The sequence below is a fragment of the Anolis carolinensis genome, unplaced genomic scaffold, assembly GCF_035594765.1.
Source record: "Anolis carolinensis isolate JA03-04 unplaced genomic scaffold, rAnoCar3.1.pri scaffold_8, whole genome shotgun sequence".
Lineage (NCBI taxonomy): Eukaryota > Metazoa > Chordata > Lepidosauria > Squamata > Dactyloidae > Anolis > Anolis carolinensis.
Genome location: NW_026943819.1, coordinates 19732955 through 19747704, shown reverse-complemented (window position 1 = coordinate 19747704; position 14750 = coordinate 19732955). Strand labels below are relative to the sequence as shown.

General features: G+C 39.0%; 1 protein-coding gene across 3 annotated transcripts in view; it reads left to right on the top strand.

Annotated features, from left to right (window-relative positions):
* Positions 1-14750, top strand: part of ets1 (ETS proto-oncogene 1, transcription factor) — a 136702-nt gene that overhangs the window by 84946 nt on the left and 37006 nt on the right. The window lies entirely within an intron of this gene.

Below are 14750 nucleotides of genomic sequence, written 5' to 3'. Positions count from 1 at the left end.
CAAGAGGAAGGAGCGTCAAGCCAACCCTGACCGAGACCGCCTTCCACCTGGAAACTGATGTGCTCACGGCAGGAGAACATGCAGATCAAGAATAGGTCTCTTCAGCCAAGATAGCGAAGATGGAGGACCATCATCCTCAAACTACGAGGGATCGCCTAAAGTAAAGTAAGTTGGTTGTGGGAGTTCTGTATTCCAAGTTTGGTTAAGTTCCATCATTGGTGGAGTTCAGAATGCTATTGGATTGTAGGTGTACTATAAATCCCAGCAACTGCAACTCCCAAATGACAAAATCAATTCCTCGCCTCCAACCCCACCAGTATTCAAATTTCGGCATATCGGGTATTTGTGCCAGATTTGGTCCAGCGAATGAAAATCCATCCTGCATATCAGATATTTACATTTCGATCCATAACAGTAGCAAAATCATAGTTAGAAAGTAACAATGAAAATAATGTTATGATTGAGGGTCAGCACAACATGAGGAACTGTATTAAGGGATTGCGGCATTAGGAAGGTTGAGAACCACTGGTCTAGACATTTTCAAAAAGAGGAATCCTCGCAATTAAATCAGTTCTCAGGTTTAGCGTTGGGTCAGTGGCCATGGGATGGATTAGGAAGCTTCCCCTGACCCTGTTACACAGCCGTCCTTGTCTTTATTCTGCTTCCCGCTTTCATTCCTCCCCTTGGAGTCAGTTACAGGTTTAGCTGACCTGTTTCCCCTGCCGTCTTAAGTTTATCCTTTGGGGAAGGATTAAAGCTATTTAGCAAAGTGGTTAGTGGGGATTAGAGCTGATTATCTCAAGGGAGGCAGCCTGTTTGGGGATGGGGGGGAGGACTTGTCTTCAAGTTTTTATGGACAATTTCTCCATGTAATAGAATGAAAGAAATCACATCTCCAGATGCCAGTGAGTTTTAAATGTAATTGTTTTCTGAAATCTTTACAAGCACTTAAAGCAAGATTGACAGTTGCCATTTTTTAAGTGAGTGCTAGAGTACAATACTGACCTGCCAATGAGGGACTGAACTTGAAGCAGCTGCATAGGACAATACATTGACGTTCTGTGGGGCAGCAACAAATTGTCAAGTTTCTTCATTCATAATATCTCTTTTTAAAACTTTTAATTACCATATATACTTGAGTATAAGCTGACCCAAATATAAGCTGAGGCACCTAATTTTACCACAAAAAAACTGGGAAAACATTGACTCCAGTATAAGCCGAGATACAGTAGAGTCTCACTTATCCAACATAAACGGGCCGGCAGAACGTTGGATAAGCGAATATGTTGGATAATAAGGAGAGATTAAGAAAAAGCTTATTAAACATCAAAATAGGTTATGATTTTACAAATTATATCATCATGTTATACAACAAATTTGACAGAAAAAGTAGTTCATTACACATTAATGCTATGTAGTAATTACTGTATTTACAAATTTAGCACCAAAATATCACAATGCATTGAAAACATTGACTACAAAAATGCATTGGATAATCCAGAACGTTGGATAAGTGAGACTCTACTGTACCAATAAAATTACATTAATTGAGGCATCAGTAGTTTAAATGTTTTTGAATCTTTACATCAAACTGTAATTTAAGATAAGACTGTTCAACTCTGATTAAATCATTATTTTCATCTTCTTCAGTGTAAATGTGCTTATGTATCTTTTTAATAATAATAGAGTGAAATAATAAATGTAATAATAATAATAATAATAAATGCAGTAAAATAATAAATGTATTAATAATAATAAAATAGAGTAAAATAAATGTAAAAGTAACAACAATAATGGAGTAAAATAATAAATGTATTAATAATAATAAAAATAGAGTAAAATAAATGTAAAAGTAACAACAATAATAGAGTAAAATAATAAATGTAATAATACAGTAGAGTCTCACTTATCCAACACTCGCTTATCCAACGTTCTGGATTATCCAATGCATTTTTGTAGTCAATGTTTTCAATACATCATGATATTTTGGTGCTAAATTCATAAATACAGTAATTCCTACATAGCATGACTGCATATCGAATGACTTTTTCTGTCAAATTTGTTGTATAACATGATGTTTTGGTGCTTAATTTGTAAAATCATAACCTAATTTGATGTTTAATAGGCTTCTTCTTAATGCCTCCTTATTATCCAACATATTCGCTTATCCAACATTCTGCCGGCCCATTTATGTTGGATAAGTGAGACTCTACTGTAGTAATTAATAGGGTAAAATAATAAATGAAACAATACCAATAATAATAGAGAAAAATAATAAATATACCATAGATACTTGAGTATAAGCCGACCTGAATATAAGCCCACCAGGACCCTCACCCGAATATAAGCCGAGGAGGGTTTTTTTCAGTCCTAAAAAAGGGCTGAAAAACTAGGCTTATACTCGAGTATATACAGTATGTCCTTTTACATACCATTAAAAAAAACTATCAAAGTCACCTGCCAAATCTGTGTGTATCAGATTGTTGCCACTGAAAATGTAATGAAAAGGGTTAACTAGCAACAACAGCAACACTAAGTGGCAACCTAAAACCACTGACAGTTTTCTGGTGCAAAGGAAGCCATTGGCACACCAGGAGTAATGGCAAAATGTAGCCCCCCCTTTAAAAAAAAAAAAGAACATCTGGATATTCCTTTTTCTCCCATCTCTCTCTGGCCTGACTGTGCAAACGCTGGGAGTTCTCATTGGATCAAGCTCCTTTTGGCTCCTGCTTTCCTGCGTGGGAGTGCGAGGCAGGCCTCTGTGAAAACAGTTCAAAAGTGCAGACAAATTTCAGCTAATCCTGCCTAAATAAATTGGGGGCTCAGCAGGGTTTATTTGCTCAAACATTCTCCCCACCACCTCCCCATCAGCCGCCCCACCGTCTCCAAACAGGACACCTGGACCACTCCGCTCCCTCTCAGTCCAAAGCCAATTGGTCTCCGGCTGGAGGCCATGGCTATCTCAAGACCCCCTGACACACTTTTGTGTGTGTTTTTTGGGGGGAGAGATTCACAGGCAGACCTAGAAGACAATAAGTAAGCTGCTCCCACCAGGCTATAAGGCCCCTTCTGTTTGAAGACCCCCCTTTCTGTGAGAAGAGCCAAACTTGGAACATTCTCCAGTGTCATATTGAATATTTAAGGCTCTCCAGTGGCATATATGTCATCCCTCTTCTTTGTATCACTACATGCATTCCCATTAAAGGTCCTGAGCTGTACTTGTTTGCTAGCCTCAGCTGTATTTATTTAAATGCAGACATAAAGCTTTAGCTTAGCTGCTCTCTCTGTGTGCATGGCATGGAAAGTTCCGTATTTATTTGTCTGGCTCATAAACATATGACCGACCCAGTCCCAAACCATGGACTCATACTGGCTGGACTGGTTCTGTTATGAGGGGATCCTGGACAAATGTTGTATTCTGCTTCTCTTATCTATCTACTGTTTTCAGAGCCGGCCCTAGGTATTTTTCAAGTGTAGCCGAACAGAATTTTGCCCCCCCCCCCCCAACCAAATAAATAAAAATTAAAGTGTTGGATAAGCGAAAATGTTGGATAATAAGGAGAGATTAAGAAAAAGCCTATTAAACATCAAATTACATTAAGATTTTACAAATTAAGCACCCAAACATCATGTTTTACAACAAATCAACAAAAAAGGGAGTCTTGACTGCGCCCCGTATGTTTTGCGCCCGAAGCGACTGCTTAATTCGCCTCATTGTTGGACCGGCTCTGACTGTTTTTCAAGTCCTGGCCTCTTTCCTTGAGGTAAGAGTGCTACCTTTAAGTGTGTGTTTCTCATTTTTTCGACTTTACATTCTGCACCCTCACTCTCAGGTTTGAGCAGGTTGCTGCAGTAAATGTCAGATCCCACTTTATACTGAATTAAGCTATTTTTTCACGTTATCCATTATGATAATCTCTGCCTTGTTGTGGTTCTCCAGGTAGGATTTTGTCCTGGAGATTCTAGTTCTCCCTTACAAGTGTTGCTCAGGTCAGAAATTGGGCAAAAGTAGATGCATTCAGGATGATCTGCTATTTATATTTTCTTCAGTGCCCCAGAGGCACTACTCCCATTGAATTGTGAGAATCCTGATGGTAAGATGGGGCCGGGTTGTGGCACAGGCTGGTGAGCAGCCTGCTGCAATAAATCACTCTGACCATGAGGTCATGAGTTCGAGGCCAGCCTGTGGTGGAGTGAGCACCCGTCAATTAAAAAATAAAAAATAGCCCCTGCTCGTTGCTTACCTAGCAACCCGAAAGATAGTTGCATCTATCAAGTAGGAAATAAGGTACCACTTATAAAATGGGGAGGCAAATTTAACTAATTTACGACGTTGGAATGAGGAAGTGCCATCACAGTGGATGATGAAGCAGCTGCTCCCCCTGTGGCCAGAATCGAACATCCCCTCAGGAGAAGGTTAAATTGCCTCTGCGTCTGTCTGTCTCTGTCTTGGTTCTATGTGTATATGGGCATTGAATGTTTGCCCTATATGTATATAATGTGATCCGCCCTGAGTCCCCTTCGGGCAGAATATAAATACTGTAAATAAATAAATAAATAAGACCTGTTCAATAATGGAATATGCTTCCTTGGAGTTTGGTAGAGTCTCCTTTTCGGCAGATTTTGAAGTAGAGACAGGATGGCAATCTGTCTGGAGTGCTTTGATTGTGTTTTCCTGCATGGTCGGTGTGGATGGTCATTGTGGTTTTCTTCCAACTCTCTGATTTTAGGAGGCTCTCAGATCAGGGAATCTTCTGGAAATGCAATGACAGGAGAGGACATACAACAAACACACCTCTTCCCTGCACCAGTCTGCGATACTGGGAGTCAAAATTACTGTTTTTATATCTCTTGTTAGCTGAAAGGGCATTTTCCCCTCCTAGGATTACTTTTAACAGCATCAACTTTGGGCCAAGCATAGGATAGGTTGGAACAGCATCTCTTTTGGTGGGAACCATTTCGCCAGAATAATACTAATACTGATAGCTATTTTAAATATATATTTCTGTAATTTTTCATATCGGAGAGCAAAACTGGCATCCCATCTCTGGCTGTAGCCCCAAAAAAAGTTTGGGAAAGTTCCAGAAACATCTAGTTAACTACAGGCAAAATGAAAATAGAATACAACCGATCCAATAGACCAGGGGTCCCCAAACTTTTAAAACAGGGGGCCAGTTCACAATTCTTCAGACCGTTGGAGGGCCGGACTATAGTTGGCCACCGAGAAATAATAATAATTAATATTATTATTATTAATAATAATAACAATAATAAAAAAGAGAGTTGGAAGAGAACCTTTGGGCCATTGAGTCCAATCCCCTTCTGCCTTTGTGCAACAGAAGCACAAGCAAAGCACCCCTGATAGATGGCCACCCAGCGTCAATGTTAATAATAATAATAATAATAATAATAATAATAATAAAAAAGAGGGTTGGAAGAGACCCTTTGGGCCATTGAGTCCAATCCCCTTCTGCCTTTGTGCAACAGAAGCACAAGCAAAGCACCCCTGGCAGATGGCCACCCAGCGTCAATGTTAATAATAATAATAATAATAATAATAATAATAATAATAATAATAATAATAATAATAATGGTTGTAAGAGAAGAAGAGACCCCTTGGGTCATTTAGCCCGACCCCCTTCTGCCCTTGTGCTATGGGGGCCGGATAAATAGCTTTGATGGGCCGCATCCGGCCCCCGGGCCTTAGTTTGGGGACCCCTGCAATAAACAATTTGCTTATTAGTTTGTGAAAATTAAGCACCCCTGGTTTAATACTGTTCTTTTATCTTCTCTATACCAAATTAGAGAGTGACAGTTATAAAATGACTAGGCTTTTTTGCTTCTTACTCCAGGCTTGCCAAATTCATCTTTTTGGCTTGCAGCTCCCAGAATTTTGGATTTTGGAGGTTCTAGTCCAAAAGTGAACCTTTCCAAACGTTGTTTTGATGTATGAAAACAGATGGCGTTTCTTTTAGCCTTCATTACAGTGATGCATTGAAAGTCTTGGCATGACTAGCTTGAATTTGAGAAAGGTACATGAGTTTGGGGAGGAGAGCAGGGGGAGAAGAGTAAAGGGCTATTTTGCTTCTGCTGATGTCAACAGTGAGTTTGGTCCCTGACCTCCAAGTCCATCTATTAACTCCCAAGACAGACAGAACAACGGAGGAGGAGGTCAGCCTGCTCCTGCTATGACAAACTGGACATCAGTTTTGGCCTCGCTACTGTGTAAAGTTATCCGAGACCTACTTGCCTTTCGGAAAGCCTGCAAAACCTTGCTCTTCCGACAAGCTTTCGATGGGTGAAAAACTCGGGGCTATGTCTGTTTTTATTGGGTTGTTGTATGTCTTTCGGGCTGTGTGGCCATGTTCCAGAAGTATTCTCTCCTGACGCACATCTATGGCAGGCATCCTCAGAGGTTGTGAGGTATGGATAAACTAAGTAAGGAAAGGAAAGAATATATATCCGTGTAGAGTCCAGGGTGTGGCAAGAGTCCTTTGTCAGTTGGAAGCCAGCATTAATGTTTTAGTTAATCACCCTAATTAGCATTGGAAAGATTTTGTCTCTTGCCTGGGGGCATCCTTTGTTCAGTCATTAGCTGTCTTCTGCCCTCAGAGTGTTGGTTCCCATCTATTGTTTTGATTTTAGAGTTTTTTAATACTGGTAGCCAGATTTTGTTCATGTTCATGGTTTCTTCCTTTCTGTTGAAGTTGTCCACATGCTTGTGGATTTCAATGGCTTCTCTGTGTAGTCTGACATGATAGTTGTTGGAGTGGTCCAGCATTTCTGTGTTCTCAAATAATATCCTGTGTCCAGGCTGGTTCATCAAGTGCTCTGCTAGGGCTGATTTCTCTGGTTGAGTGAGTCTGCAGTGCCTTTCATGTTCTTTGACTCTTGTTTGGGCAATGCTGCGTTTGGTGGTCCCTATGCGTTTGGTGGTCCCACGTGTCCACAGCTGCATGGTATCCGGTAGACTCCTGCAGAGGAGAGAGGATCCCTGTTTTTATTGTTGTTTTTATTGTTTTTATTGTTATTTTAAAGCTAAGTGTATTGTTTTAATCTATTTCTGTAAACCGCTCCGAGCCAAACTGGGAGTAGTGATATACAAGTCTAATAAATAAATAAATATAAATAAATAAACAAATAAAGTAGTGCAGACGAACAAGGGCATAATGGAAATGTTTGAAGCAGAATGGCATGGGTATAGGCATCAATAGTGAAAAATATGAACATCGATTCTGACTTCTTCCATTAAAGTTTGAGGGCGGGGGGGGGGGGGGGGGGGAGAGTGTGGATTGTTTTTTCTCTCATAATTCCCATCTATATATGTCTGTGTTTAAAACATAATTTGATTCACTTCAACAAAAGGCCTGCAAGCAATTTTATATCCGCCAATATCATTTTAAGATCAAAAGTTGGCAAAGTTCCGTATTTGCTTAAATAGCTTACACATGCAAGCCCAAACAGGAAATACCCATATTGCAACATTGTATACATTTACCACTTTCATCCCGCCAATTAAAATAGGATATTGGAGAGAGGGGAGAAGAATTTGCCCTTTATCTCTGTTTCCAAGGATGAATGGCTCTGTCTTGGAATCCTAATTAAAAAGTATGTTCTGGGGGCACTTGACTCGTGGGTTACATCCAGGATCAACCTTCATTTGGGAGACGCTTCCTCCAAACCCTGCCCCACAGCTTACCATTCAGTTACTCCATCCTGGCCTTCTGTGGAAGAGTATCATGAGACTGGCATAGGAAAGGAGTAGACAGGGAAGGCTGCTTTCATGAACTTAGCTCTCATTCTGTCTAATGCTTTAGAGATAAAACTGGGACACATGTGTCCATACAAGATCGGAGTGTTTTCAAGTGGCAACTTTTATTAACGAAAACACACACAAGCTTGGAGAGGCTGCAGCAGTTTGCTTTTTCTTGAGCTCACATGAAAGGACAAGATTCATCCTCTCCTCTCCCACTTTTGTACTTTGAACTTATTTTGCAGCAATGAAATGAACTAAGATCAAAGGGAGGAACTTAAGGCCCCTTCTACACTGCCCTATATCCCAGGATCTAATCCCAGATTAACTGATTTAAACTGGATTAACCAACCCAGGGAGAGCTCCCTCTATCAGCTCCAGCTCCGTGCAGGGACATGAGAGAAGCCTCCCACAAGGATGGTAAAACATCAAAACATCTGGCCGTCCCCTGGGCAACGTCCTTGCAGATGGCCAATTCTCTCACTCCAGAAGCGACTCAGGTTGCTCCTGACACGAATAAAAAACTGGATTACAGTAGAGTCTCACTTATCCAAGCCTCGCTTATCCAAGCTTCTGGATTATCCAAGCCATTTTTGTAGTCAATGTTTTCAATATATCGTGATATTTTGGTGCTAAATTTGTAAAAACAGTAATTACAACATAGCATTACTGCATATTGAACTACTTTTTCTGTCAAATTTGTTGTATAACATGATGTTTTGGTGCTTAATTTGTAAAGTCATAACCTAATTTGATGTTTAATAAGCTTTTCCTTAATCCCTCCTTATGATCCAAGATATTCGCTTATTCAAGCTTCTGCCAGCTTGGATAAGTGAGACTCTACTGTATATGAGTTTTCACTACCAGATATTCTGAGATAAGATAATCTGGGATCAGATCCTGGAATATAGGGGCCTAAGAGGATGAATGAGAAACTGAAATATTTTAAAAGCAGCTGAAAAAGTGGAATGATGGAAGCTGGAATGTGTCCAGAGGAGGGCGACTAAAATGATCAAGGGCCTGGAAAAGAAGCCCTATGAGGAGCGGCTTAAAGATCTGGGCATTTTTAGCCTGCAGATGAGAAGGCTGAGAGGAGACATGATGAGGGCCATGTATAAATATGTGAGGGGAAGTCATAGGGAGGAGGGAGCAAGCTTGTTTTCTGCTGCCCTGAAGTCTAGGATGCAGAACAATGACTTCAAATTACAGAAAAGGAGATTCCACCTGAACATTAGGAAGAACTTCCTCACTGTGAGAGCTGTTCAGCAGTGGAACTCTCTGCCTCAGGGGAAGTGATGGTGTTTTATGGCTCTGTTTTCTCTTCTTTCAATTGCCATTTGTTATGTGTGTTTTGCCTATTTTAACACTAAAACTAAGGCAGATTTCCTTCTAACACTTATTTATTTAATCAAACTATTCTTAATGCCATTTCTATTTATGAATTAGATTAAATCAAATTAAATCAGCCCCCTTGTCCTCTTCAGGAGTGTGGTGAAGGCTCCTTCTTTGGAGGCTTTTAAACAGAGGCTGGATGGCCATCTGTCGGGGATGCTTTGAATGTCATTTTCCTGCTTCTTCTAACTCTATGGAGATTAATCAGGATATTTTTGCCTAATCAGGATAGTTGGAGGGTATGTGTTTTGGTCCTTGAATTTAATTCCATTCCTGTATTTTACTTGTTCACTAAGACTGACTTGACCCCGTATTTAAACTATTATACATAAATGCCACCAATACATTTTCATATCCATGTACAGTAGAGTCTCACTTATCCAACACTCGCTTATCCAACGTTCTGGATTATCCAACGCATTTTTGTAGTCAATGTTTTCAATACATCATGATATTTTGGTGCTAAATTCGTAAATACAGTAATTACTACATAGCATTACTGCATATTGAACTACTTTTTCTGTCAAATTTATTGTTAGACATGATGTTCTGGTGCTTAATTTGTAAAATCATGACCTAATTTGATGTTTAATAGGCTTCTCCTTAATCTCTCCTTATTATCCAACATATTCGCTTATCCAACGTTCTGCCGGCCGGTTTATGTTGGATAAGTGAGACTCTACTGTATATCAGTTTGGATACACTTGTTAGATGTTAAGTGACTCCTTATCAAGCATGACTGCATCTCATATATGCCATGTAATGTGAGAAATAGCTTTTCAGTCTTGACCATAGATGTGTTTCTTTAATTATGGTTGACCTTGGCTTCTTCTTTCAAGAACAACATTTGGATCTTTTTGGCTTATCCCGGGCTTGTTTGATCTCAACATAGTTTCTCCCTTATCTGATGCAGAATCATGTTGCAACAGTAACTCTACATTTTACGGATGATTCTGAACTCTTTGTGGAGTATTGAGTGGGTTTCAGTAGAAATGACTGATTCATATCTTGCATAGTGATGTTGTAAAACTCAGGAGTTTCCACGTATGGCTGAATTTGAACCAATATAAGAAGTACAAATTGCAGCATTTCCTAATATCTCTCTCCCCAATCTAGCACACATCTTTAGATATGTTTTCACTCCATAAAGTGTTTTTAATCTATGTCTTTATCTGTCGACACCTCCTTAAAGCTCAACACATAACAAAACGTACTTGAAAATAATTTCAATTAAAAAAGAAAAGGTTGTTGGTTTTTTGGGTTGTTTTTTTTTTTAATAACCATTTTAGTCTCTGGATGTTGCGGTGAAATGATATGGCAGTAACTCCTACTAAACAAATACAGAATTGGGCTGAATATTCTCTTCTGTTGGTAAATTATCATTTTAATTAACTTACTTAATAAACAAAAAAATTTTTTTTGGTGAGTGAAGTTTTGCAAAAGCCCTCCCATAGGTATTGGTAGCATAGTGTAAAAGAAACAAATTTGAATTGTTGATGGAGTGTATTGATTTGGATTTGCAGTTTATGCCTCTTTTTAATATCATTGTTTTGGTTCTGTCTTATGACATTTTTATTATGTTTACTATGTTTAGCTTTGTTGTATGGTGGGTGTTTTTTTTTTTTTTACAATTGAATGTTTTTTATGTTCATGTTGGAAATTATCCTGAGTCCTCTCAAAGAGATGGAGCCGTGTATAAATAAAGTTTATTATTTTATTATGACACAGCAAACAAGATAGATATGCTGGATTTCATATCTTGTTTGCTGTGTCATAATAAAATAATAAACTTTATTTATATACGGCTCCATCTCTTTGAGAGGACTCAGGGTGGTTTCCAACATGAACATAAAATTATTATTATTATTATTATTATTATTATTATTATTATTATTATTATTAAATACTTTGAAGTAAAATGAGATGGGGAAAGACACAGTTCAAAATGGGAAGACAAATCAGTTCTGATCTATGGCATTAGAAATGTACTTTTTGAATTTTTTTACATGTTTGAACAAACAGCAAGGTTTCCTTTATGGTAGAACACATTTTCTTTTAAAAAAGAAATGCACTGCTAAAAATAAATGAGAAGAGAAAGAGATATAACAGAGTTTGCTTGGGTAAAGAGCATACAATGGTAGGAATCCTCTTGCCTTCTGGATGTTGGATTGCAACTCCTATCATTCCTCACCATTGGTTATGCTGACTACAGGAGTCTAACAACATATGGATAGCTGCATGATTCTTACCATTGACAAACAAGGAATTTGTTGTTCTTTACATGATAATTCTCTATATGTCTACTCAGAAATTATCCCCATGAAGGGAGCCTCCGGTGGCGCACTGGGTTAAATCCTTGTGCTGACAAGACTGATGACTTGAAGGTTGGGTTGCTGACCTGAAGGTTGCCAGTTTGAATCCAACCCGGGGAGAGCGCAGATGAGCTCCCTCTAACAGCTCCAGCTCCATGCAGAGACATGAGACAAGGCTCCCACAAGGATGGTAAAAACATCAAAACATCCAGGCATCCCCTTGGCAACATCCTTGCAGACAGCCAATCCTCTCACACCAGAAGCAACTTGGAGTTTTTCAAGTCACTCTTGACACAAAACAATCCCCATGAAGTTGAAAAGAGACCTGCTCCCAGATCGGTCTCTATGTGAGATTGCAGCATTCATTAGTACAGTATTATTTAAACAAGTCTTTTGTATTTAGAGTATGAGTCATTTACAGTTAGAATTCAGCAGCTTTGAGCTACACATTTAATTATTAACTTTGTGTTACACTTTAGTAGGATTCTGTCCAGTGTTGTACTTCTTCCAACAAACTGATCTGGGTATAGCTAGGGACTTGAGTTTGTTGTGGTAATCTCTGAGCGGTTAGACTCAATTTAACCCACCACCAAAATGCAGCAGAGTAGCAAAAGCAAAAGCTTTCAAATGCAACAGTTACTTACACGGGGTGAGCAAAGAGAAGACTTTCAGCTTAGGATGGCAATCGATTGCAGAGTCTCAGTAAAAGTTCAAAAAGTATTTATTCAGGTAAAAAGAACTCCACTGTAGATAGAAAGGCTTGGGAGCTGTCTAGTCTACTCTAGACTGGTTTCTAAGGAAAAATAAGAAAGGAAAAATAACAAATATCGAAATAGTTACATCTTGCCAGGAGAGATGGCAGGATGCTTCTTGTTAGCTAGAAGAACAAAGGTAGAAGAGTGAACCAAAATGGTTCCAACCTCATGGTCCAGTTTATTGGGGCCATAGAAGACATTCTGACCAATGAGAAGTTAGTGTCCCTAAAGATTCACATTTCTACTAACTCCAAAGTAAGGGATGTGACGTACACAGGATAGAGTGAAACACAGTAAAGCCTATCTAGGCATGCTTTGAAAACAGGGAAAGGATTCCCTCAATCTAACTCTATCATCTATCTGACTACATTTAGACTTGAGTAGTCCAGGGTGATTTCCAACAGAGTTCCTCTCCCTGCTGTACCTACTAGGCCCTCCAAATATTCTCTGAGGATTTGGGAATTTCTGGAGCAAATGTGAAAGTGGATACCAGTCCTGTAGCATTTGATTTACCTTATTTATTGATGTGAGATCATCTAGGAAACAGCAAAGCATAAAAGCTTTGCTGTTTCTTGGATGCTCTTGTAATTCCATCCTCTCTTGCCTTTTTCTTCCTTCTTATGTCTCTTCTTTCTCTACTTTTCTCTTCTCTTTATTCCCCTGCCTTCATCCGATAATTGATTTTTTTCCTCATGTACTATTTTATGATCAGTAAGACATGATATGGTCAATTTAGGAACTATCTGGTCAGTGATCTGACCTTTCTTACAGGCATTTGCCATATTGGCTCTAAAGGCTGAAGGCAACTAGCCTGAACTGTTCCTAGGACTTAGCACTGGGATGCATGTTATTCAAGGCCCATTGTTCTTGAAAATGGTTTGTGGCCAAGGGATTTCCCCCTCCCCACATACAGAATCATTCTCCCATAGCTAGAGAGCAACACAGATGCCCTCGAACCAGACTGCAGAGGTGATGGAGAGCAGTTTCTGGGTGGTCTCCTTCAACCTCCAAGCCCACTAAACCCATCATTAAAATACAACAAATCTCTTAAGGGTAAGGGAAAAGTGTGCAGGACACTTTCTCTTGGCGTTATCTTGAAGTGAAGATGGATGGCAGAGATGGCTTGGGCCGTATGTTTATTTCTCCAGAGCCTTGCTAATAAAACCTCAATATCCAAATGACAGTCTTTAGCCAGTGTTTGGAATCCCTTACTGCTTCTCCAGTAACCTGAATAACTTTTCCCACATTGTCTGCATGTGCAAAATATTTTTTCAACCACACTCTTTCCGATGAACTCTGTAAAGAGTTGAGAACCGAAAATCCATATCATTTCATTGAAGAAAACATTTAAACAATGTCTGGCTTTTCCCATACAAACCCCAAAGAAGCAAGAAGGCGGTTGTATACTCTGTTTATAAAGGAGTACATCATCTTTATCTGCAAAATTAAGTCTTCTTTCATAAAATGTTGCAATTATTATTTTAACCTGGAAGATTGATAGCAACAAAATTTCATTTTTTAAAGAATCCCTTTCTTTTTTTTCCTGGGGGGGAGGTAGGTACTGACTTCTACCCTGTTTCCCCGAAAATAAGACCTAGTAGAGGTTTTGCTGAATTGCTAAATATAAGGCCTCCCCCGAAAGTAAGACCTAGCAAGGTTTTTGTTTAGAAGCATGCAGGATCGGTAAATGTATATACCATAGATTGTTGTACATGGAAATAAAGGTAGTAACAAGAAATAATAATAATAATAATAATAATAATAATAATAATAATAATATAACTTTATTCTTGTATCCCACCTCCATCTCCCAGAAGGGACTCAGGGCAACTTACACAGGGACAAGCCCAACAACAACATAAATTTACATACGAACAGAAATTTAAAACAGTAATTTAAAAACAGTATAGCAATAAAATATAATATAGAAATTCTTGAAAGGATTCACAGTTTGGTTATGCTGGTTTGTGATGACAACTACTGTACAGTAGATAATAAATTTTAATTTTTAAAAAATTCAACCATAAATGTGAATTCTTCTTTGTGGAAAAATAAGACTTCCCCTGAAAAGAAGACCTAGCGACTCTTTGGGAGCAAAAATTAATATAAGACACTGTCTTATTTTCGGGGAAACAGGGTAGTTAACATGTCAAGCTAGAGAGCTTATGTAGAATTACACCACGAAAGGTGTAACAACAAGCCTCCTGACTGCTGCTTCTCCTCCTTCTCCCTCCCACTGAGTGTAGCTATTCCATGCGACACCAGGAAGCGGGAGGATCTTGGTGTCTTAGTTTTTAGGCCTGTTCCTGGGGTTATTTGGGGTACTGATTCAGAAAATTGCATTGGATAGACCACATCAGCTGTAATAATTAAATATGGTTTTCTGTGGGTGAGTAGATGGCGACTACTGGATGGCATATGCTCTGTATCAGAAATTAGAGCTGATGTGGTCTATCCAATGCAATTTTCTGAATCAGCACCCCTAATAACCAAACCAAATCTAAAGTTGACCAAAAACTGATTTGTAACCCTTTTGGT